The sequence below is a fragment of the Chiloscyllium plagiosum genome, chromosome 2 (assembly GCF_004010195.1).
Source record: "Chiloscyllium plagiosum isolate BGI_BamShark_2017 chromosome 2, ASM401019v2, whole genome shotgun sequence".
NCBI lineage: Eukaryota > Metazoa > Chordata > Chondrichthyes > Orectolobiformes > Hemiscylliidae > Chiloscyllium > Chiloscyllium plagiosum.
Window position 1 is genome coordinate 70,190,393 of NC_057711.1, and position 22,733 is coordinate 70,213,125.

A 22,733-nucleotide genomic window follows, 5' to 3' on the forward strand; every position below is an offset into this window, starting at 1 on the left:
TTACATACGTCATCTTCTAGTCAATGGTTTAGGTCAGTACTCTTATTGAAAATGGGCGAAATCCACAACATAATCAACCCAAGCACAATACTCTGATATTTTAACAGAGAATGCACTGTGCCCTGAGGTATAAACAGTTGAGTTCAAACTTATATTGGCCTGAGAAATTGAGCTGCTTATCAGTGAAGTAACTTCTGTGGGGTGCTGACTTGAACTTTGCATTTGTGACAGTTGGAATGTTCAGTTCAGTTGGTATTTTGTGTATTTTTCTAGGCTTTAGTCCAAATTATTGCTCGCAGAATTTATGATCGTGACAAATAGATTTTTGTACATGGGAATTGCAATGGGCTTCACCCTTTTTTTCTGTTATTTGAAGAGGGATAAGGAAGACTGAATGGTAGAATCATCAGAGGCAGATTTCCCCACTTGTCCTAATCTACACAGCTGTACCTACAGACACAGACATACGTATTTGGAGATGTTGAAAGGAAATAGTCACCCAGGCCGAATTCCAGACTACCTCTTTTGGGGATGTAGTGCAGGAAACAGCCAATACCACCACAGCCTTTAAATGTCCCTCATACTCATTCCAAGCCGTAAATGGGACCCAGCAAAAGGAGTACCATTTCTGCTCCACCAATATCCAGTCACCTTGAAGCAGAAACATTGAGTTGAACCCCAGCTTTCCATATAGAAATCATGGCATCTTTCCTGAAGAGATTCTTGTATACATGGACTGTACAATGGAAAAAGCAGGCAGCAAAGATGATCTGTTTTTTGTGATGTTGATTGAGAGACAATTATTGACCAGAATACTAGAGATGACTCTCTTGGCCTTGAAATCGTGCTAAGCAGGCCCTTAGTTAATATCTCAGTTGAATGAAATAAAATGCAATCAAACTGCATTAAGTACAAGCAAGGAATGTATGTGGTTACTAGATTCGATCGCCTGGTCCTTTTGGTTGTGTTTGACAAAGAAGGAATGTATGTTAAAATGCTGTTAGTAAACAGGTCTGCTGTTCAGTAGCAATAATAATGAGGATCATGTGCTGGTTTGCTCGAAGAATGCAAATGATTGAATAGTTGACTGCCTGGGGGATAAACCAGGGAGTTGGAAGAATAACATGTAATGGGGAGAATACTAACCCTGGGATGTGAAGAGGCTCCTGGCTTCATCATGGTCTTCAACCTGCATGTTCTCATATTTGAAGTTGCCAAGCATGGCATGTTCAAACTATCTTAAAGGCCCAAAACTGGGGTCCATTCTCTGTTTGGGTTGCTTTCTTTCTGCTACATGCTGTCTTGTGTGACAAACAGTGAAGTTGTATTGAGTGTTGGAAATTTGGGTGAACTTTAGAATGAAGTATTTCACAAATCCTCAACTTAGAGTCTTAGTCAGGGTTTAGATTAGATTAGATTAGATTACAGTGTGGAAACAGGCCCTTCGGCCCAACAAGTCCACACCGACCCGCCGAAGCGAAACCCACCCATACCCCTACATTTACCCCTTACCTAACACTACAGGCAATTTAGTATGGCCAATTCACCTAACCTGCACATCTTTGGATGGTGGGAGGAAACCGGAGCACCCGGAGGAAACCCACGCAGACACGGGAGAACGTGCAAACTCCACACAGTCAGTCGCCTGAGGCGGGAATTGAACCTGGGTCTCTGGCACTGTGAGGCAGCAGTGCTAACCACTGTGCCACCGTGCCGCCCACTAAGTGAGGTGAAATGAACACACTGTGTGGTGTTAAGGGCCTGGTCTAGCCTATAAGTGATAGCAATATTGTTGATTTTTAATTGCACTTTGAAATGGCCCTAGAAGGTCTTTCAACTCAAGAGAGAATTGTAGATGGCCTATGAGTACTGGCCCAGGCCCTTCAATGACAGAAAAGCCGTGTTCATATCCTTAACCAGCCCTTTGCCAATCAAGCAGACTGTTTATATGGCATCTGCAGCTTTTCAGGACTAGTAATTCATCTTTGAATTGGTTGTGCGTAATTCATTAGCTTGACTGAAAAAGTTGGCAAAGTTGATCCCGTACAAAATTTACTGGAACTAAGTCCTGCCACTTCAATGCCAGCTGGGAATATTTATTCTGTTTATCATCACACTAAAGTGGTAAATGGTACATTGTCCCAAAATATTTGGTTGAATCAGCACTAGTAAATTCATTGTAAAGTTGTTGCAATGTGTTCCAGTGCTAAATGTGCTACAGGAACAAAGTCCAAAAAATAAACCTTTATCAAACGTCACCAACACATTCTAATTTGTACAAAAACCAAATACTGCAGATGCTGGAAATCTAAAATAAGAACTGTTCTACTGAAAGTTCAGTGACCTGATATGTTAACTCTGTTTTGTTCCATAGATGCTGGCTGACCTGAGATTTTACAACCCTTTTTGTTCTTATTACATTTTAAGCAGTTCTAAGTACCAATGTATTGCAGACAGCTGGATCTGTACACTGTAAACCTTAGGAAGATTCATGGAAACACTTCAACAATCTGATTGATTTTAACCAAGTTACTGTGTAAATAGATTTTTATAATTAATTGAAGAGGTTTCGGGGTCAGAATGGAAAATAGATTTCTTTTAATCTAAAGGCGTTACTTACGAGTGACCTTGTTGGTGCTTTTTCAACACCTTATTCCTGTCATCCATTGAGAAGTGTCATGATGCAAGAGGGGCTTATTGTGGCAAAGCGAGTGACAATGTTTCCTAATTTTTTTTAAGCTGGTCATATATTTGATTGCTAACCTTTGGAATGCATCAACATATTGTAATTTATGAAAATTAAATGTATGGCAACACTGTGGATCAGTGGTTAGCACTGCTGCCTTGCAGCGCCAGAGACCTGGGTTTGATTCTAGCCTTGGGCAACTATCTGTATGGAGTTTGTACATTCTCTCAGTGAATGCATGGGTTTCCTCCGGGTGCTCTGGTTTCCTCCTACAGTCCAAAGATGTACATTTTAGGTGGACTAGCCATACTAAATTGCCCCGTAGTGTCCAGGGATGTACGGGCTAGGTGGATTACCATGGTAAATGTGGGGTTACAAGGATAGGGTGGGAAGCTGGGTCCAGGTAGGATGCTCTTCAGAGGGTTGGATGCAGACTTGATGTACATGTGTTGTGTGTATATATACTAAATGAAACTTGACAACTTTTACATAGTCAACCTCTTTAATTATCCATTGGCAATTCCCAGAAAAATTACTTCTCTTAAAGACTGCAGATACCATTTAAAGGGATTCATAAATGTTTGATGGACAAAGTTGGATAGGATTGGTCATCAGCGGACTCTGTTTATTGGGTACCCGATCTTCTTGAATACACTGTATAGGTACTTAGCTTCTGCTGCTTGTAGTTCCCAAGAAAATTCCTAGAAGCATGGCATTCCAACCGGAACTCTATCAACAAACACATTGACTTGGACCCCAGCTACCATCCTCTGAGAAAAAGAACTGGAAATGACATCACCAAACACTCAAATAAACCGAAACACATAAATAGAAAGTGAGACATAACACCTGTACTTCACCAGAGGCTCATTGATGATGTTATCTAGTATGATGACGAAACAGTCTGCCGATTCTGAAACAAATCCAAACAAGAAAACACAACACACTCAGAAACTCTAGCTACACTACCATACATCAAAGACATCTCTGAAATGACTACCAGATTATTCCAATACCTTGGCATCATGGTAGTTCATAAACCTACCAGCACACTCAAACAGCAGCTGATGAACCTAAAGGACCCTGTACCAACAAACAGCAAAACGAATGTCATTTGCACAATACCATGCAAGGACTGTAACAAACACTACATCAGACAGACATGCCGAAAACTAGCCACCAAGATACACGAACACCAACTAGCCACCAAAGGACATGATCCACTATCATTACTATCCTTACATACAAACAAAGAAGGACCCCACTTTGTCTGGGACAATACATCCATTCTAGGACAGGCTAAACAGAGACATGCACGGGAATTCCTCTAGCATTCAAACCAGAACTCCATCAATAAACACATTGATTTGGACCCCATTTACCAACCTCTGAGAGAAAGAACCGGAAATGATATTACCCACCTTAAGTGACCAAGACAACTTAATAGAAAGTGGGACTTAACACCAGCGCTTCACTGGAGGCTTACTGATGATGTCACCTATCATGGTGATGAAACATCTGAAAACAAACCTTCCAGCTCAGCGAGCAAACTTACAACCTGATATATATTTACTTAGGCCCTATTCTCTCTGTAGTTATTCTTTTTGCTTTAATATGGTTAAAGTACATCTTTGGATTCACCCTAATCTTCTCAGCTAATGCTATCTTGTGCCTTCTTTTCGGCCTCCTGATTTCCTTCTTCAGTAAACTCTTGCATTCCCTGTGTACCTCCAGGGACTCCCTTGATCCCAGTTGCTTTAGCCAAGCCATGCCTAATTATTTTTTCTGGTCAAAGTCTCAATATCTCTTGTCATCCAGGGTTCCCTATTACTGCTATCCTTGCCCTTCAACCTCACAGGAACATATAGAGCTTAAACTCTAGCTATCTCACTTTTAAAGGCCTCCCACTTGCCAGAGGTCCTTTTGCCTGCAAATAAACTGCTCCATTCAATTCCTGCAAGCTCCTGTCTAATTCAATCAAAATTTGCCTTGCCCCAATTTAGTGTTTCCATGAATCTTCCTAAGGTTTACAATGTCTATCTCCATAACTATTGTAAAATTAATAGAACTGTGGTCACTGGTCCTAAAGTGCTGTCCACTGTCATCTCTGTCACCTGTCCCGCCCTATTTCCCAAGAGCAGGTCGGGTTTTGCCCCTTTCCGAATAGGACGCTCTACATACTGCTTGAGGAAACTTTCCTGAATGCTCTTAACAACATCCACCTCATCTAAGTCCTTAACACTCTGGTCAAGTAGACACACTATCACTACAGAAATTTTGTTAAATTGTGATTTCTACAAAAATAAATTGAGGATATTGCGTAAAAAAAAATGAAATTCAGGAAAGTGCTTGTTCAAAAAGTACTTTGTTAGATGGATTATATAGGAGGTAGGAGATCATTTTACAGCTGTACAGGACATTGGTTAGGCTACTTTTGGAATTATGCATTCACTTCTGGTCTCCCTACTATAAGAAAGATGTTGAGAAACTTAAAAGGGTTCAAAAAAGATTTACAGGGATGTTGCCGGGTTAGAAGGATTGAGCTACAGGAAGAGGCTGAATAGAATGAAGCTAATTTCCCTGGAGCGTCGGAGGCTGAGGGGTGACCTTATACAGGTTTATAAAATCATGAGGAGCTTAGATAAGTTAAATAGTCAAGGTCTTTTCCCCAGTGTGGAGGAGTCCAAAAATAGAAAGCATAGATTTAAGGTGAGAGAGGAAAGATTTAGAAGGGAGCTAAGGGGCGACTTTTTCACACAGAAAGTGTTGTGTGTATGGAATGGGCTGCCAGAGGAAGTGGTGGAGGCTGGTACAATTACAGCATTTAAAAACATCTGGATGGGTGTATGAATAAGAAAGATTTAGAGGGACATGGGCCATAGGCTGGCAAATGGGGCAAGATTAATTTAGGATATCTAGTCATCGTGGATGGGCCTGTTTCCATGCTGTAGATCTCTATGACTCTATAAGACTTCCTATTGCAAAGAATGAAATCCCAATATTTGTTAAAGCTTTAGTAAAGAGGAGTAAGGAAGAGGAGGTGCCAGAGACAGGAATCCAAAGCACCCAGTGGAGTAGGCCAGAAGACTCCAAGACAGGTAATTGCTGAGAGCCTAGAGAAGTGGTCGAGCCGGGTCCCTGGGATAGGAATCAGCAGCGTCCAGAGGAGAAATTGAGAGGAGGATCTCAGGATAGTGATTTGAAAGAAACAGTGAACAATAACATCACAGGAAAGCTGTAGATTGAAAATATCAAGTTTGAGTAGAACAAAGATTGTTTAGATTAGAAACTAGAGACTTCAAAACAAATTTGAAGAAGAAGAATAATTGATAAAATGAGATAATTAATGAACTAAAACACATTAAGGATAGTGGAATAGGGGATGTGTTGTGAAACAAAACATGGTACCTTCTGGACAGTAGGATAAACATGTCTGTCTGCAACTCTAAGAGCTTCAGCTCAGAATCATTGAACAGACGGCTAAGCTGTGAACCTGTGGCACATCTGGGACAGGGACCATTAACTGGACACTTTGTCCTAGGCGATGGTCATATCTCTTAGGAGAAGGTCTTCTGACTTGGCCAGTGGTCTAATTTGGCCTCATGGGTACCAACAAAATAGATAGGACTAGGAATAAGATTCTGCTGAGGGAATGTGAGTAGCTAGGGGCAAAATTGAAAACCTTTGAGATGATATTTTCTGGCTTACAACCTGATCCACAAGCAAGTATTGATGTTGATTAAGTAAAATGAGTGAGTTTAACATGTGGATCAAAAAATGGTGAGGGAGAAGTGGGCTTCAGATTATGGGCCATTGCACTGGGGAAATTGGGAGCTGGGCACATTAGGACAGCACATATCTGAACCAAGCTGGAGCCATGCTTGCCACACTCTCAATGTATGATTCCTGACACCTCATTACATATTAGGAGCCCTCAGCAGAATGCATTTCCTTCTGCATTTGCTGATGAATCTGTGTTGGCATTAAGGCTAGTTTGTAAAAAAAGAGTGGGAATGAAGGGACATGAGAATTGAGGGAGAAAAAGTTGAAAAATGAAGCCAGTGCCAGACGTAACAAAGTAGAGGCAGTAGCTGGCACAGTTTTGAGTGAGGTGGTATGGATGGATACTTGTAGCAAAAATACTAAGTCACTAGGGTTAGAAACGAAATAGAAAAGTTAAAGAGAGATGATCTATATCTTTCTTTCCATTTTCAATGCTATCTGCCATCTGAGAATCAATAAAAAGTGCATGAATATATAAGATGTTGAATAACACATAATTTTAGGATACGTTATGTGACATTAAATTTAAGAACGAAGAGTAGAATTCAGACAATACTGACAATACCATACCTGATTTTTTGGCGATTAAACAGGCGCTAATTAGCTAGGAAAGGAGTCAGGATTGGGATAAGAAACTCGGTAGAATTTATGCCATTAAGTAGCATTTAGTGCAGAAGTGTACTCACAATAATGTCAAGTGTACAAAATCATATGGATGAAGGAATCTTTTTGTCAAAGTTTAGCTTATTCATTTAAGCTAATTTTCAAAAGAATACTGATATTTGGAGTTTTATTTTTGTTTAGAAAGTATTTTCTGAAATGTTAGCAGAAGCAGATTCAATTATAACTTTGAAAGGGAATTGAATAAGTTCTTGAGTTATGGGGAAAAGATTATGTGGAACTGATTGATCAGCTCTTTCAAAGAGTGAGAGACAAAAAAAACAGCAGATACTGGAATCCAAAGTAGACAGACAGGAGACTGGAAGAACACGGCAAGCCAGGCAGCATCAAGAGATGGTGAAGTCGATGTTTCGTGCGTAACCCATCTTATACCTGAAAGGTCGACTTCTTCACATCCTGATGCTGCCTGGCTTGCTGTGTTCTTCCAGCCTCCTGCCTGTCTACTTTCAACGGGTGACACAGGCAAGATCAGTCGAATGATCACTTTATTTTGTAAGATTCTATGGTTCCATAGCTTAAAATTTTCTTTAAGTCTTAATGAGCACCAGTGAATGAAATTAGGCTGCAATTAACTGACATGAGACCAGCTTTGCAAAATCACATTTCAGAAGTGATTTTGTTTTTAATGAGAATTTTTCTTCTATTGCATGTTTGACATCGGTGCAACACACAATCTACTTTTACCAAAGAAACAAGAAAAGTAGGAAGCAAGGCTTGGATTTGTAGCCATTCATCGTCTTCATAATTCTGACCATATATTGACTTCACATATAATGGAATTGGAAGGACAAATTAAGTCCAGTATCTGGGGTTCTGTGAGCAGGAGAAATAAATTATAATTTTGACTCTCGTTAGATTAAGAACTGCTGGTTTGATTGACTATAGACAACTTTAATTATTTATGTACTGACAATATCCAATGATCAATTGTTAAACACAGTGGGATTTCCAATGTAGAGATGAGCAGCAGGAATCTCTGGATTTATTTTGCTGCATTTGCTCATGGTAGTGAAAAGTTGGTACTTTCGTTCCCAAAAGAAACTATTGCATTTTCTGGCTGATGGATGAGACCCAGGAAATCCATTGGAACCCCTTTTACCAGATCCCCTCTTCACCTATAAAACATCCTTTGCCTAATCTGCTAAACTGGCGGAAATGTTCTTGCCACATAATGTGTGGATTTTCATACAAGAGTAGGTGCTTAATGGTCCTTGTTTGATTTTCTGCCTGTTTAGGACAGCATTGTAAGTATTTTCTAATGAACCCATTGTGGGATGTCATTACACACATCTGGAGTGGGTGGCACTTGCATCTGAATCTCCCTGTTAAGAGGAGGAATTTTACACTATACCACAAAAGCCCCCCTAAGGATGTTGATTTTGTAATACAAATCTATACTGCAGCTCAGGATTGAGAAGGTCTTTAGCAGGAAATCATAAAGTTCAACCTGAATTGGCAAGTCAACTTTAAAAAAATTTTAAAAAGCCTAATATTTATATACTTCTTGAATATCATACTGCTTTATCGTCAAATGCTTTAGAAGTATAGTCTCTGCTCTAATGTAGAAAACATGATGACTAATTTATATCTGCATGGAAATTTCCCACAAACAGCTCAGTCATAATGATTAGATAATGCTTTTTGTGATGTTGATTGAGGTACTAACATTGTCAGGGATACTTCCCTGTGCACCTTGAAGCAGTGGCATGGGATCTTTTATGTTCATCTAAAATGAAAGATGGGCCCTGTTTTAGTCCGAGTACTGTAATGATGTGTCAGCCTTGAATCTCATCCTGGAATGGGACTTGAACCTCAAACCTTTTTGGGAAGAGTGTGACCCATTGAGGCAGAGCTGACATAGAATCATGGAGTCATAGAGATGTACAGCACGGAGACAAACCCTTCTGTCCAACGCATCCATGCCAACCAGATATCCTACATAAATCTTGTCCCATTTGCCAGCATTTGGCCCAATGCAACTTCTCAAAAGTGCTGAGGTGAATCATAATGAGAGGTAAATAACAAAAAGTAAGAAAGTTACTGCCATTTTCACCAAACTTGTGATGGACTGCTGACAGTTAATAGAAAAATCTGTCTCAATTTTTTGACGAAGCTTAAGAATATCTTCAAATAACCTATTTGGATTAGCTTCTTGGGTGAATTTTATTGATACCCTTTCCAGGAAATGTGGAAATGTTTTGAAAGTTAATGTATGCAGTTTTTATTTTATTCACATATGGGACGTGGGCATCATTGGCTGGCCAGCATTTATTGTCTCTTCCTAATTGCCCATGAGAAGGTAGTAGTGAACTGCATTCTTGAGCCACTGCAGTCCACATGCTGTAGGTTGACCCACAATGCCCTTAGGGAGGGAATTTGAGTATTTTGACCAGCGACAGTAAAGGAACAGCGATATATTTCCAAGTCAGAATGGTGAGTGGCTTGGAGGGGAACTTGGAGATGTTGGTGTTCCCATTATTTGCTGCCCTTGCCCTTCTAGATGAAAGTGGCTGTGGGTTTGGAAAGTTCTGTCTAAAATTGCCTACAATATTTTATTTTGCCCAATGTGAAGTTCTGCCAGTGGCATGGGAGCTAAGGGAGTTTATCGGGCCTATTGCTCCAAACTATACTTCATTTTTCTTATCTCAACCTTGTCATAGAATTAAAGTTAAAAAACAATAAATATTAGTAACATTGCAAAATTCTCGCTTTCACTGAACTATATCAATCTCTGTGAAGAAATGTTTTTTAAAACATAGACTGAAGCATTTGAAAATAATTTCTAATATGTTAAAAGCAGTGTTCAGCAGATTTAATGTTGGGGAGTTTTAAAATATGGTCTTTGTCAGCCAATAAAAACAGATAATTGCTTGGCACAGCAGGAGCAGGACCCTTGGGATTCTATAGTAAACAAAGGTGGAATTCTGTGGCAAAGCCTTTCTAATATTGTAGCAGACAATCCAAATCCAGCAATATTTCAGAATGTTTGTTTTACGAATAAAATATGTACAAACTAAAGCGTGTGACCTCTGGTCCCTTTCAAAGCAACTCCATTGGCCAGATTCATCGATCAAAAGCAAAAAGCAACTACGACTAAGCTATGTTTCCGTCAACATGTGCTCTTTACTCATTGACCAAAGCTGTCTGCAACAACATCTATTTATCATAATTTTCTTGGCACCTAATTCTGCTGTGCATTTCTTGTATGTATGCTCCGACTATTTAGAGTAGATTTTATGAATGTGTCATTCCTGCATGACATCTTGTCAGCTGGGAGTGCACATGAGAAACAATAGGAACATTTCACCTCCATTCTGCACCCCTTAACTGAATGGAAAATTATGGGTAACAGGCCTTCACATTCCTAATATGTGATTCCATAGGATAGAGTCTGTGCCAGATGTACAATTTATCTTTCAATGTCACGTTGTAGTTGAAGCAATGTAAAAAAACACATTTTCCATGAAACATGTAAACATCATCATAACTTTTTCAAATCATATAAACCAACTCTTCACCCCTCCACTTGGGAAAAAAGGCTGCCTGTCATATTCAGCTTCCTTTAAACTCAGTTACGGTTGAACACTTGGATAGTGCCAAAGTAGCCGACAGAAAATAGCACCCCACCCCGTTGTTTTATTTTCCATTGCTTTCCTGGCATTCATGTGAACAAATGCTATGGCTGCAGAACCCAAGAATTCCAAGGAAACAAATTTAGACATCTGTCATTGGGAATGGAAATCACATTTAAATGATAATAAAAACAAATACATTGAGGAAAACAAATGCAAAACAGAAAGGAGGACACTTCAACATATGTTAACATTTCCAAACTAGTAGTAACCATAGCTGCATCAATCTTAAAAGCATTTTTGTCATCACTATATATTTATTGTGAGTGTACTAGCTCAAACTGAATTAAAATGCTTGCAACCTCAATGTTATCCTCAAACTGAGCTTTAATGTTGACTTCACAAAGATCATCTGTAAACATATGATCAGCTTGCATTCCTATCTCAGCTTATCTACATCATCTGGCATCTTGAAACTTGATTTAGTCCAATGCTCTCCTATTTCACCTCCCATCCTTTACCCTCCAGATCATCCAAAGTTACGTTGCCATATCTTAATGTAGATTCCTCTGACCCATTATATCTGTCTTCACTGATCTATTTTGGCTTTCCTAGGATCTAGGCAGTTGAATCTAGGGTGGCCAGTTATGGGAAATTGGCAAAGGGGATATACAAGATACCAGAGTTAGTGGAGTCAAGTTTGTTAGGGGAAGTTTGTAGAATAGGAGGAAATTACAGGGACAGAAAGTGACATGAAATTGGAGGGATTTAAGCATAAGGATGAGAATTTTATATTTGAGGTGTCAGGGTGAGGAAGCTGATGCAGATTAGTGAGGGTGGATTTTATGTTGTTCATTCCGAACAATTGGCTGTTATCTTGTTTTTCTCTGCTCTTGTTATAGACGACCACTAAACAAAAATAATTGAAATACAAAGTCAATATTGGTGGGATGCAAAACAGATGCTTGTTGATTAGCGCTCTGTTATACATCAGGCCCAATTATAACTTTCATTTCCAATGACAGATGCCCACTGTTCTTTATCACAAACTGTTTTATATTCTTTATTTGTACATTTTTTGCATATAATCCATGGCCGTGTAAGTACAACTATTAGCCATTGAAAAGTTGCACTTCGACAATATTAAATATTGCATTTTACTGTCAATAACACACTTGCACTTACAAGGACCAAAGGAACTTCACTTCAGTGAACAAATGACAGTCTTCACCTGCTGTCTCCTGTCACCGGGGTAAATGAAGTACCATCAGAACTATAGTTTCTCTTTTGGCTGCTCAACAAGTCTAAGAATAATATTTTGTGGCTCACTGATTGCCTCTCTATGGATAATGTGACCATTATTATTTCCATTCCTATTTAATTTTCAGTATCCTTTTGGACAAAAAAAAATTTTTGTGAACGAAATACTGGCATCCTTGTTATATGTTCTGTTGTGCGACAAACATAGTGTAAGAGGCACCTGTGATTTAATAGACAGTCTTTGTAGGCATTCAGAGCTGACTATCTACAACCTGACTGATTTCTAGATAGAGTGCCTAATGTCAGTAGCACATCCCTCCCGGTGAGGAGAATAGGGAGTGGAGAGAAATAAATCTGCAAAAATAATTCAGCTGATCCACAAGGTATGGCTCCTGTTGGGTTATAAAATTGGCACTGAAAGACGTAGTAGTGAAATTCAAAGCTAGAATGTTCTTTCTGCTAAATTCAAGGAAGACAAATGAGAAGGTAGGTTTGATTTTTTTCTTTAATTCCCAATCACTTTTCAGCGGTTATGCTTTTCTTATTTATTTTATTGGTGTATGAATTCATAAGGCTTTCTGTACAGTGTCAGAAGCGTAAAGAATTAAGAAAGCTTGGTGGTGAATGTTTTATTTATGGCTTTGCTGGCATTCATATTTGAACATAAAATTCAAATAATCAGCCACTCAATTCAATTAAAGCCCTTCTTAGGATCATTTTGCATCAAACTGGCTTAGCCAATTCACCCAAATCAATATTTAATGTAACAAAATCATAATGATCTCAGTTATTCTGTTGCTACATTTGACATCAAGGTCCCAAGGAGAAAATTTGTTCAGGTCTGTTACTGGATGCAGGGGTCATGTCACATGCTTTACCTGTGTCAGTTGAACTTTTGGTGGTATTGTGGAAATAATGGGATTCTCAGCCACCAGCTGGAGAACCAGCATGAGCCCCATGTCACCTGTTTTCAGGAAGATCTGTCACATTGTGTTTTACACAGCCACTTGATAGGCCAGTGGCAGGCCTACCCTTGGGATCAAGGACCGTAAGGGCAAAAGTCAAACCCAGTAAGAGCTACTGACCTCTATTGAACAGTCGCACTACGGGGAGGGAGAGTGGATTTTCCCCTGTATCCCTTGTCTCCACAATGCTGCAATCCAAAAGGAGCTGTAATTATCATCCCTGTGACGAGGAGCAAGTGGCACAGAGGCTTTTCAAAACTGCATAACTGATTCCAAAGATCCAACATTACTCCCTTCCAACAGATAAAGAGCTTGCATTGAGTTCTCCAGCAACACAATATCTCTGCTCGCTCTGCAGCAGCAAGTACACAGTCAAAAGCACTACACCAGAAAATTGAATGCTGAGTCTCTTTAACTTGTAGAAGATATGCTCAGTTGTGCATGTTTAAGAGAAAAGCAAGGTCCAAAATAGCAGGGCAGATGTCAAATTAGTCTTACATATTGACTGGCACCACAACCTGCTCACTCTGCACATGTCTGATGTTCAGACAGGAAGCCTGCACTATTGACCTTCACAACATGATGATATGCACAGCCCACACCACAAGTAATTGGGAATAGATCACTGGACATTCTGCTTCTCAAACTGGCCCTTGTAACACAGAGATTACCAACACTACAGAGTACAGTTTTGTGACCCTGAGTTTCTACTGCCATAATTACTAAATTATCCACAGTTATAAAACTAATTTGCTTATCCTGATGACAAAGACCACTTTTTTTGTGAATCTAAGTTATCACCAGAATATGAGAGCCTTTGTTACTTATACCATGGGCTGCAGCTGATGGAAGGAATCAAGAGCAGTCAAAGGAGCCAGATGGAAGCAGTTGATGGAGGTAGAGATGTCCATCTTTACTTTGCTTCCCTCAACCTCATACAGTATTACACGGATGAGATAAAAAGCACTGATTTTTTTAAATGCTTAGTTATAGCAGAATCTAGATGCACGTGCCAAATGAGGCCAGTAGTGAGATCCTAGTAAATTGACCCATTGCCTGTTTAATACAGTGGGAATGAGGCAATCATGGCTACAGACACATTTGCTGGTCATGGGAGGGTGGAAGATTTGGTTGGTTGGTTGTCAGTGAAGATAAAGGTGAGTTCAATGAGAGCTAAGGGAAAGGGGAAGAAGTTGGAGGAAGAGCAGCTTCATAGCTAGGTAAGCATATTCTTTTAAATTTGTTGTCTTAGTGACAGCTCTCATTAAGTAAAGTTGGTTAGTCTGCATGTAGACCATTAACCCTGAATGCAGCACTCCAAAAGTGAAATCAATTCAGGTCCTAAAACATACATTAGGATATTTTGGGTGCCTATTGGCTACTGGAGGCTAATGCCAGGTATTGGTCATCAAGGCATGATCCTAACTGGCATGAATGTATTTGCAATGCTGTTTAATGAGGGATGTGACCTTCTAACTTGGTTTTGTGCATGTGTGTACCTACAAAACAGGTGTAATATGATTTGAGTGTACAGCACAGTGGGGTGTTAAATGTGAGGACTTTATTGAGGTTAACTAAAGCTGCCTGCTTACCGGATCTGTGCCTCATGATGGAGGTCACATGACCAAGGCATACTCGGTCAGATATTTGTACCTAATCATACTTCAACCCCAACATCCCACTTTTGATTTTAAAAAAGTGAATGGCATCTATTGTCACGTGCATTTTTAGTTACCCAAGTTACCAACTGTACACACTATTGTTTTCATGCCTTAGCAGTTCATCATTTCTATCTCAGAATTTGCGTTGCACACATAGCCTTTAAATCATGCTAGTCTGTTAATGGTTCCCATATGTATTGCTCATCTAGGTGTTTTTTTTGTTCAACGGTGTCGCTTGTGTGCCATTTGCAGTTGCAGTGAGAGTTATTGTTATTCTATTACTATTGGTAGAGAGGGTTGCTTTGTATCTCTGGATCTGCTGGCAGCTGTGTGTTCTGTGTACATGGTACATTCACCTTTTCCTGATCAACCACATGCAGCTGCGGAATAGCTAGTTTGGTGTTTGTGCTTTATGTGGTCTTTTGCTTCCACTGTGTACGATCAAGGTGACAATTGCTCCACCTGGGTCTTCTTTTGTTTAGGTCATTGAATGTTTGTACCAAGACTTGCTCTATAATACTCAACTCTGGCAATGGTTTAGCAATCTTGTCAAAATAATATTCAGTTTGCTGCCATTTCACCTTTTCATTCACATCAGCCACTACTGGCATGTTGGAATGGATTTGCTGAGCAAACCAGAACAAGTACAAGTTTTCAGTGGCATGTTTTCTATTGGAAGTCTAGTTTATTGGTGCTGGGACATTAATAATTGCACATGCCTTTAGTAAGTGTTTGTGAGGATTACCTTGTATGTATCTGTTCAAGATTTGCTCAATTTCTTTATGATTCCTTTGGCAACTTTCGCTCCCACCTCATTTTTTCCATTTGACTGCCATAATGTGGAGATGATGTGTCGTGATGAATTTTCCAATTGTTTATGAACCGACTGAATTCTTCTTGTAAACTGAAAGTCGTTGTCACTCATAACAATGCCAGAAATGCCACAATGTTTGAAGTGCAATTTTACGCGTTTGAAAATCTTAGCAGTAGACATTGAGGGCAACTAGTCCTTAACCTTACTTTCAAGGGTTTCGTTTTTGGACCACCCTGTTGAGATACTTTGCACAGGTCTCTGTGGTTGTGATGTTGCACAACGTGTCAGTATCTATCTGACCAGATGGTCTCCTTCTGCAATCCTTATTCCAAAACTCACAAACCATGTCTCACCCATTGAATGAACCACGCTGTTATTTGATGTATAGAGTTCCATCAGAATCTTCAGCCACAATTTCTCCAACGGCTGTCTGTATCTGCATGTTGTGCTTCATTTTTGGTGTACACATTTGTGCAAAATGATGCAACCCTTTTTTTGCAATGAGAACACTAGTTTCCCCATACTGGATGTGCCTTCTTCTCTTTTTAATGATGTTTTTCACAGTTTTTACATCCTGCCTTTCGTTCTGTTATTGTCCTGCCCGACAATGTGCATGGCATTATCTGTCAATGCACTGCAAGGCCTGGTTTGTTCTGTTGTGAATATGTTCTATCTTTTGAGTTACAGTCTCAGAAATTCTGCACAGGTGAGTTGCCCTCTTGATTGTAAGCTTTGTCCTCTCAGTAGTTGTGCTTTCACTTTTGGATACCTTACTCGTCACGCAATCCTATCACAAATTAACTCATACTTGAATTGAAAAAATGTGTAGGTTTCTGCAAGCTGAGTTAATGATGTTATGCAATATCAATGGACTATTTTACTTTTGTTGGCATACTATTCATACATAACACTCACATTGGGCTTCAAGTGTATCTTCGAAGTTTTTAAAATTTTTGCCGTGTATTTCTTTTCTGCTCTTCAGGGAGACTAAGGGCTGAATATATTATGATGAAGTCTCTTCTCAACAGTCGTAAAATTGTAGTGACTTGTACTTGTTCTGGTTTGCTCAACAAATCCATTGCTATTGCTTAATTCTGCCATTGTTAATGGAAAAATTCCCAATACTTTTGCACAACCCCAGTAATTTAAACAAGAGTTTGTAGGGGGGGAGAAAAAAACAGCCATTTTCTCTTAAGCAGTGTTTTCAATGTGATCCTCCTTTTATCTTTTTCAATCACAGCTCATAGCTCTGTAGCTGTGATTTTTATTCCAACTCTTGTAATTCCCCACTCTGATACCATGTTTCGAATATACAGCATAGCAATGTGTTCAACACAAGGACTTTAGTGACATGAAGATGTCTGCCACAGGGAGTGTTCCTTATGGTAGAGATCACGTGACTGGAGGAGACTGGATTGACCTTTGCAACCAAATACAGATACTGATTTTCTGGGTAAAATTATGATGACACTATCCCTTATTTGTGATAGAAATAAATGTGTCTAATTCAGAAACTTCACTGTATCTGAAAAAAAAACAGATTGAAAATTTGAAGATCCCTGACAGAAAAGAACTGTGTTAACAACAGCTCTAGTATCTAATCTGTTTTCAAATAAACATTCAAATTGCACTAATGTTTCATCAGCACTTTGGGAATCCCTGAGAGGGATAGCTTTACACACATGCACTAATGAATAAAACAGAAATCTTTATGTGAACAATACTCTTGGGATGGTTTCATTGAACAGATTGGTTTGATACTTTGATCAAGGATGTTGATTCTGATTTGACAAGATTTTATCTATACAGCTGAAGATTGATTAGATTCCCTACAGTGTGGGAACAGGCCTTTCAGCCCAATAAGTTCACACTGATCCTCCGAAGATCAACCCACCCAGACCCGTTCCCCTACATTTAGCCCTGCACATAACACTATGGGCAATTTAGTAGCATGGCCAATTCACCTGACCTGCACATCTTTGTACTGTGGGTGGAAACCAGAGCACCTGTAGGAAACCCGCGCAGACACGGGGAGAATGTGCAAACTCCACACAGACAGTTGCCCGAGGCAGGAATTGAACCCGGATCCCTGGCGCTGTGAGACAGCAGTGCTAACCACTGAACCACCATGCTGCCCATAAAGATTAACCCATTCAGACGACAACTGTACAAAATGACCGTGGCAGCAATATTCAGTATTCAATATGCAGCTTCAACATTGTCCCTTCCCTGATCCTCTCATTAACAACCTTTTTTACTTTGATTTTCAGCCTGCACATTGGTAACTGTTTATATTTAAGAGTTAAAAGTCTGTTTTGGGCGGAAGGGGTCATGATTCACAATCTGTTGCCCTTGTTCCTTTTGAAGCAGGCAATGTAAAACTTTATTGTGCCTTATTTGAACAATTTCACAATGAAGCCCAATGCATTTTTTAATTCATTTGTGGGATGTGGGGATCACTGGCGGCCAGCGTTTGTTGCCCGTCCCTAGTCGCCCTTGAGAAGGTGGTGCAGAGCTGCCTTCTTGAACTGCTGCAGTCCACCTGCTGTGGGTTGACCCACAATGCCAATAGGGAAGGAATTCCAGGATTTTGACCCAGCAACAATGAAGGAACAGCAATATATTTCCAAGTCAGGATGGTGAGTGACTTGGAGGGGAAATTGAAAGTGGTGGCTTTCCCATGTGTCCTTCTAGGTAGAAGTAGTCATGGGTTTGGAAGGTGCTATCTGAAGATCTTTGGTGAATCTCTGCAGTACATCTTGTAGATAGTATACACTGCTACTAGTACGGAATATCGGTGATGGAGAGAGTGAACTTTTATGGATATAGTGCCTATCAAGTGGGCTGCTTTGTCCTGGATGGGGTCAAGCTTCTTGAGTGTTTTTGAACTGCACCCATTCAGGCAAGTGGGGAATATTCCATCACATTCCTGACTTGTTCCTTGTTGATGATGGAGAGACTTGGGGAGCCAGGAGGTGAGTTACTCACCACAGTATTCCTAGCCTCTGACCTGTTCTTGCAGCTACTGTGTTTATACGGCGAGTTCTAGTTGAGTTTCTGGTCAATGGTAACCTGCAGAATGTTGATAGTAGGGGATTCAGTGATGGTAACACCATTGAGTGTCAAGAGTCAGTGATTAGGTTGTCTTTTATTGGTGATGGTCATTGCCTGACATTTGTGAGGCATAAATATAATTCCCTGTACTGCATCCTACACTGCTGACTCGGGATTGGAAATCAATCAATTTTAGGCTGTCATTGTCAGGCTTGAACACTTGCAGATTGGGTAAGACATGATAAATATAATGTATGTTTCTCTGCACTCTACCCTAGCATACTCCATTAACCCCAACATTCTCACACTAATATCCCGAAATGTGATTAGTTCATGTTCAAGTAGGCCCACTAGGTATTGGAATAATTTTGCCCAAAGTAATTTCAAAACGAACTTCAACAGTTAGCAGTCCCTTCTTCCTCACAATCTGTATTTAAATTTGAACCCATGTTCAATAGAGCAGGAGCAAGTTACTAGAGATGCTGGAATCCAGTTCAAAGGGGCAATATCTAACTCCACTATGCCAGACATCTTTCCATCTCGTACCAATGTTATATCAGACTTTGGACTCTTTCCTTTGGAAAGCTTGTCAAAGTTAGCAAGTTGGTTTTGAAAAGAATTACTGAGATGATATCATAAATGAAGGTATCAGTACCGAGGAGTGATGATAGGAAAGAGAGTTATTTTCAAAGAATAAAGGACAATAAGATATACTTTTATTCAGGTCAAATAGGGACAAAAACATTTTCACTTATTACTGAGTTGGTAGCCTGTGAATTTCCACAATATCATTGAAAGATTTCTTGTGATCTGATGGAAGCCTTCAAAATATTAACAGGAAAATGTATGTTATATAAACTATTTCCACTGTTTGAGAATTCTAGAACGAGGGGCATAGTCTGAAAATTAGGGGCAGACAGTTCAGGAGAAATATTAGGAAGCATTGCTATTTGGAGCTGTCTTCCACAGACAGCAGTGGATGCTGGGTCAGTTGTTAATTTTAAATCTGATATAGATAATTTCTTGTTAAGCAAAGGTATTAGGGGATACAGGCCAAAGGCATGTATATGCAGATAGGTGAAAGATCAGTAATGATCTCATTGAATTGTGGAATGGATTTGAGGGGCTGATTGGCCTATTCCTATTCCTGGTCCAATGTGGGACATGGTGGTAGTGTTCTGCAGTGATCCCTCTTCAAAGTAGTTCAAAGAACTACACATACAGATTGCTTCCCTAGTGGTCCCTAGAGTTCTTAGCCTCCCACCCGCTAGTGACCTCCGACAACTTCTTCAGAATGAAGCTTGAACATATGCACCAACAAGTTCAGGAACAGCCTCTTCCCTGCTGTTATTAGGCTGATGAATGGACTCTCTAACTTCAGCTAATTCTGATCTTGTTAATGTTGATCTTGTCTAGCCTACATTCTGTGTGGTGTAAACTATATGCCTTACTCTGTCCAAGTGTTTTTTTCACCATATGATCTGTATGTCCTTGCTAACTATGATCTGCCTGTACTGCTTGCAAACAAAGCTTTTCACTGTACTTAGGTACACGTGACAATAAATCAAATCAAATTAAATCATTATTAGAAGTATATCCATAATACCTTTTAAAAGGAAAATACAAATAAGTTTGGAAGAGAGACATATGTGTGCATAAAGTTAGAATAGAGCAATGGGATTAAATGGACAATACAACAATACAAGCAGAGACCCAATAGGCCAAGTAGCTCTGTGGTGCCTAATTCAGTGATATTATTTGTTTTTGAGAAGTATGTGATTTCTCTCATTGTTCCTCTGGATAACAAGTTTATTCACTGACCTCAGGACCGACCATGGCCCACTCAGCAAAGTAACCAACTTGGATACACAGCTCTGACTGTTGACTGATCAGATCCCTGACCCGTCGATGTACAGATGCTCACCTGATGATCCATGATTCCTGGCTGGATTCACTGAACTGGCTGGACTGACTGTGGATCCACCTTAGACTGGAGTAAAATGGACCCGCTGACCTCAGAAGAGGACCTTTGACTGTGTCCAACCAATGTGGATGCAGAGCTTGACTGGACTGTACCAGGATCTCCTTACTGACAGCAGACCCTCTTGACTTGAGGTCTCTTCCCCTTTGACTTTGAGACATAGCCATTTGGTTGATGCACATGCACTGTGTTTACCACACAGCCTGTTAGCATATGCTACAGTTGTGAGGTTGAGATAGCAATGTGTTGTTCACTAAATGTCATCCCCTTTGATTGAAGACTTCTGACAAGTATGACAAACTACCTATCTTTGTATCTGCATTAAAGGCAAGGCAAGAAAGCAGTACTGTGAGCTTTTAAGGTCTGACTGAGGGGTAAAATACTGAAAGTCAAGGTGAAGCAAGTCAAGACAGGGATTCTGTCAGCATTGAGGAAGGACACGCATGTGGACTAAGAGAGAGAAAGAGCAGCCCTGAGGTGCAGTCTGGCTTAGCCCATGAACTCAGTGCCTGACCTTGTGTGTAAAGTGTCCTTGGAGCAGGATTGCAATGAAAGATGCCAGTGTTCTCCAAACTGCAGTACAGGTATCCTCCGCTTTTCGAACATTTGCTTTATGCCACTTCTGCTTTTAGGAAAATCTTACATTAATACCTGTTTAGCGAATCTAAAGAGGATTTTCGCTTTTATGAAAAACGGCAAAATTTTACCCAAATAAATCATGCATATTCGCTTTATGCCATTTACGGCTTACAAAAGGTTTCCTGGAATGTTCTACTTCGGATAGCAGGGGATACCTGTATTAAAACAAAGAACCCAATGTAAGTGGCTCAAAAGTATGCCAAAATGATGAGTTGAGGCTGGTACATGTCAGATGCTAATTGGGTACATGTGGACATAGCCCATGAAGCATGCCCTGAGATGTTTGTGCTGGGTGTCCAAGTTGGAGGCCTAGGAGAGCAAGCAGTGAGCTGGAGTCACCAGGAACTTGTTCTGACCTTCATGTCACGGATTCATGGTGTCTAGTTCCTAACTTGCACATGGAAGAATGTCAAACTATGAGATTAGTTCAGAATGAGTTTGTTCATGAATGATGATCATGCTCATCGGCCTCTTGCTGCTCAGTAGTGAGAATCTCATGCCTATGTCCAGGACTTGGTTGGAAAATTTGACATTTTTTGATCTTGATGTCACAAAGACCTCTGTTGACATCTCACCTGATTTTCCTGAATTTCTTGCTATCGCCCTCATTGTTCAAGGGTTGGGAAGATTCTGATAAAAAGCAGAGAGAGAGAGTTGAATGTTTTGTGAAGTTTGTAAGTCTATTACAGCATTCTCTACAAGATTCAACAAAATATCCTCCTGTTCTCATTGACCTATTGAATATTACATCTTCCCAATCAATCTATTATTGCCTCTTAAAACCTTTTAAACCCATTTGAAGACAGTAGAATGTCTTCCTTATAGCACTTTGGTGTTCCTTGGGAACCACCCCTTAGGTCTGATGTACATTTAATTCCATTAACTGTGTAGACCTGGGCCATGGGTCTTTTCAGGTCTGATTGATCTTTTGATTTATTGACAGTAAATTCCATGAAGACTTTGCTGGATTTGTTGCTGTAGTAAGATGAGGTGTTCACTCATCAACATGAACATGAACAAACTCTATTAAGAATGCATTAACATTTAGAATGTATTGTAAGAGAGGACATCATCTAGAACACTACAGCATAGGATCCAATACCATGACTTTACCTTTAAGCAAGTGGTCAGTAGTTATTTCTAGAGTAAAATTAGGAAAAACCATGCAATGCCAATCCCTGCTTCTCTTTTTCAGTAGCCCTTTAAACTCTTAGTATATAGTCACATATATTATTTAACTCTTTGCTTCCACTTCCCTACCGAGGGTCCATGCACTGTGACTGGTGTACCAACACTCATCACGGCATTGACAACTCGTTGCTGTGAATGAATCTTGTGGTCTGCACAGCCAAAGAAAAGACTAGAGGGAATGCTGCACCCACTCAAACTCACTCCCTCACACACACAATTACCCACTCAGACTCACATCCTCACACACACACACAATAACACACATAGACTAAAACCCGTAATACAAGATAACTCACTCAGATTCATACCCTCACACACAATATCCACTCAGACTGATACCCTCTCACACACAATAACTCACTCAGATTCACACAATCTCACACACACAGTAATCCACTCAGATTCACATAGTCTCTCACACACAATAACCTACTCAGACTCACACC

The 22,733-nt window shown here is 39.9% G+C and overlaps 1 protein-coding gene across 1 annotated transcript in view; it reads left to right on the top strand.

Annotated features, from left to right (window-relative positions):
• LOC122565544 (putative histone-lysine N-methyltransferase PRDM6) overlaps window positions 1–22,733 on the top strand; it is a 219,929-nt gene that overhangs the window by 186,981 nt on the left and 10,215 nt on the right. The window lies entirely within an intron of this gene.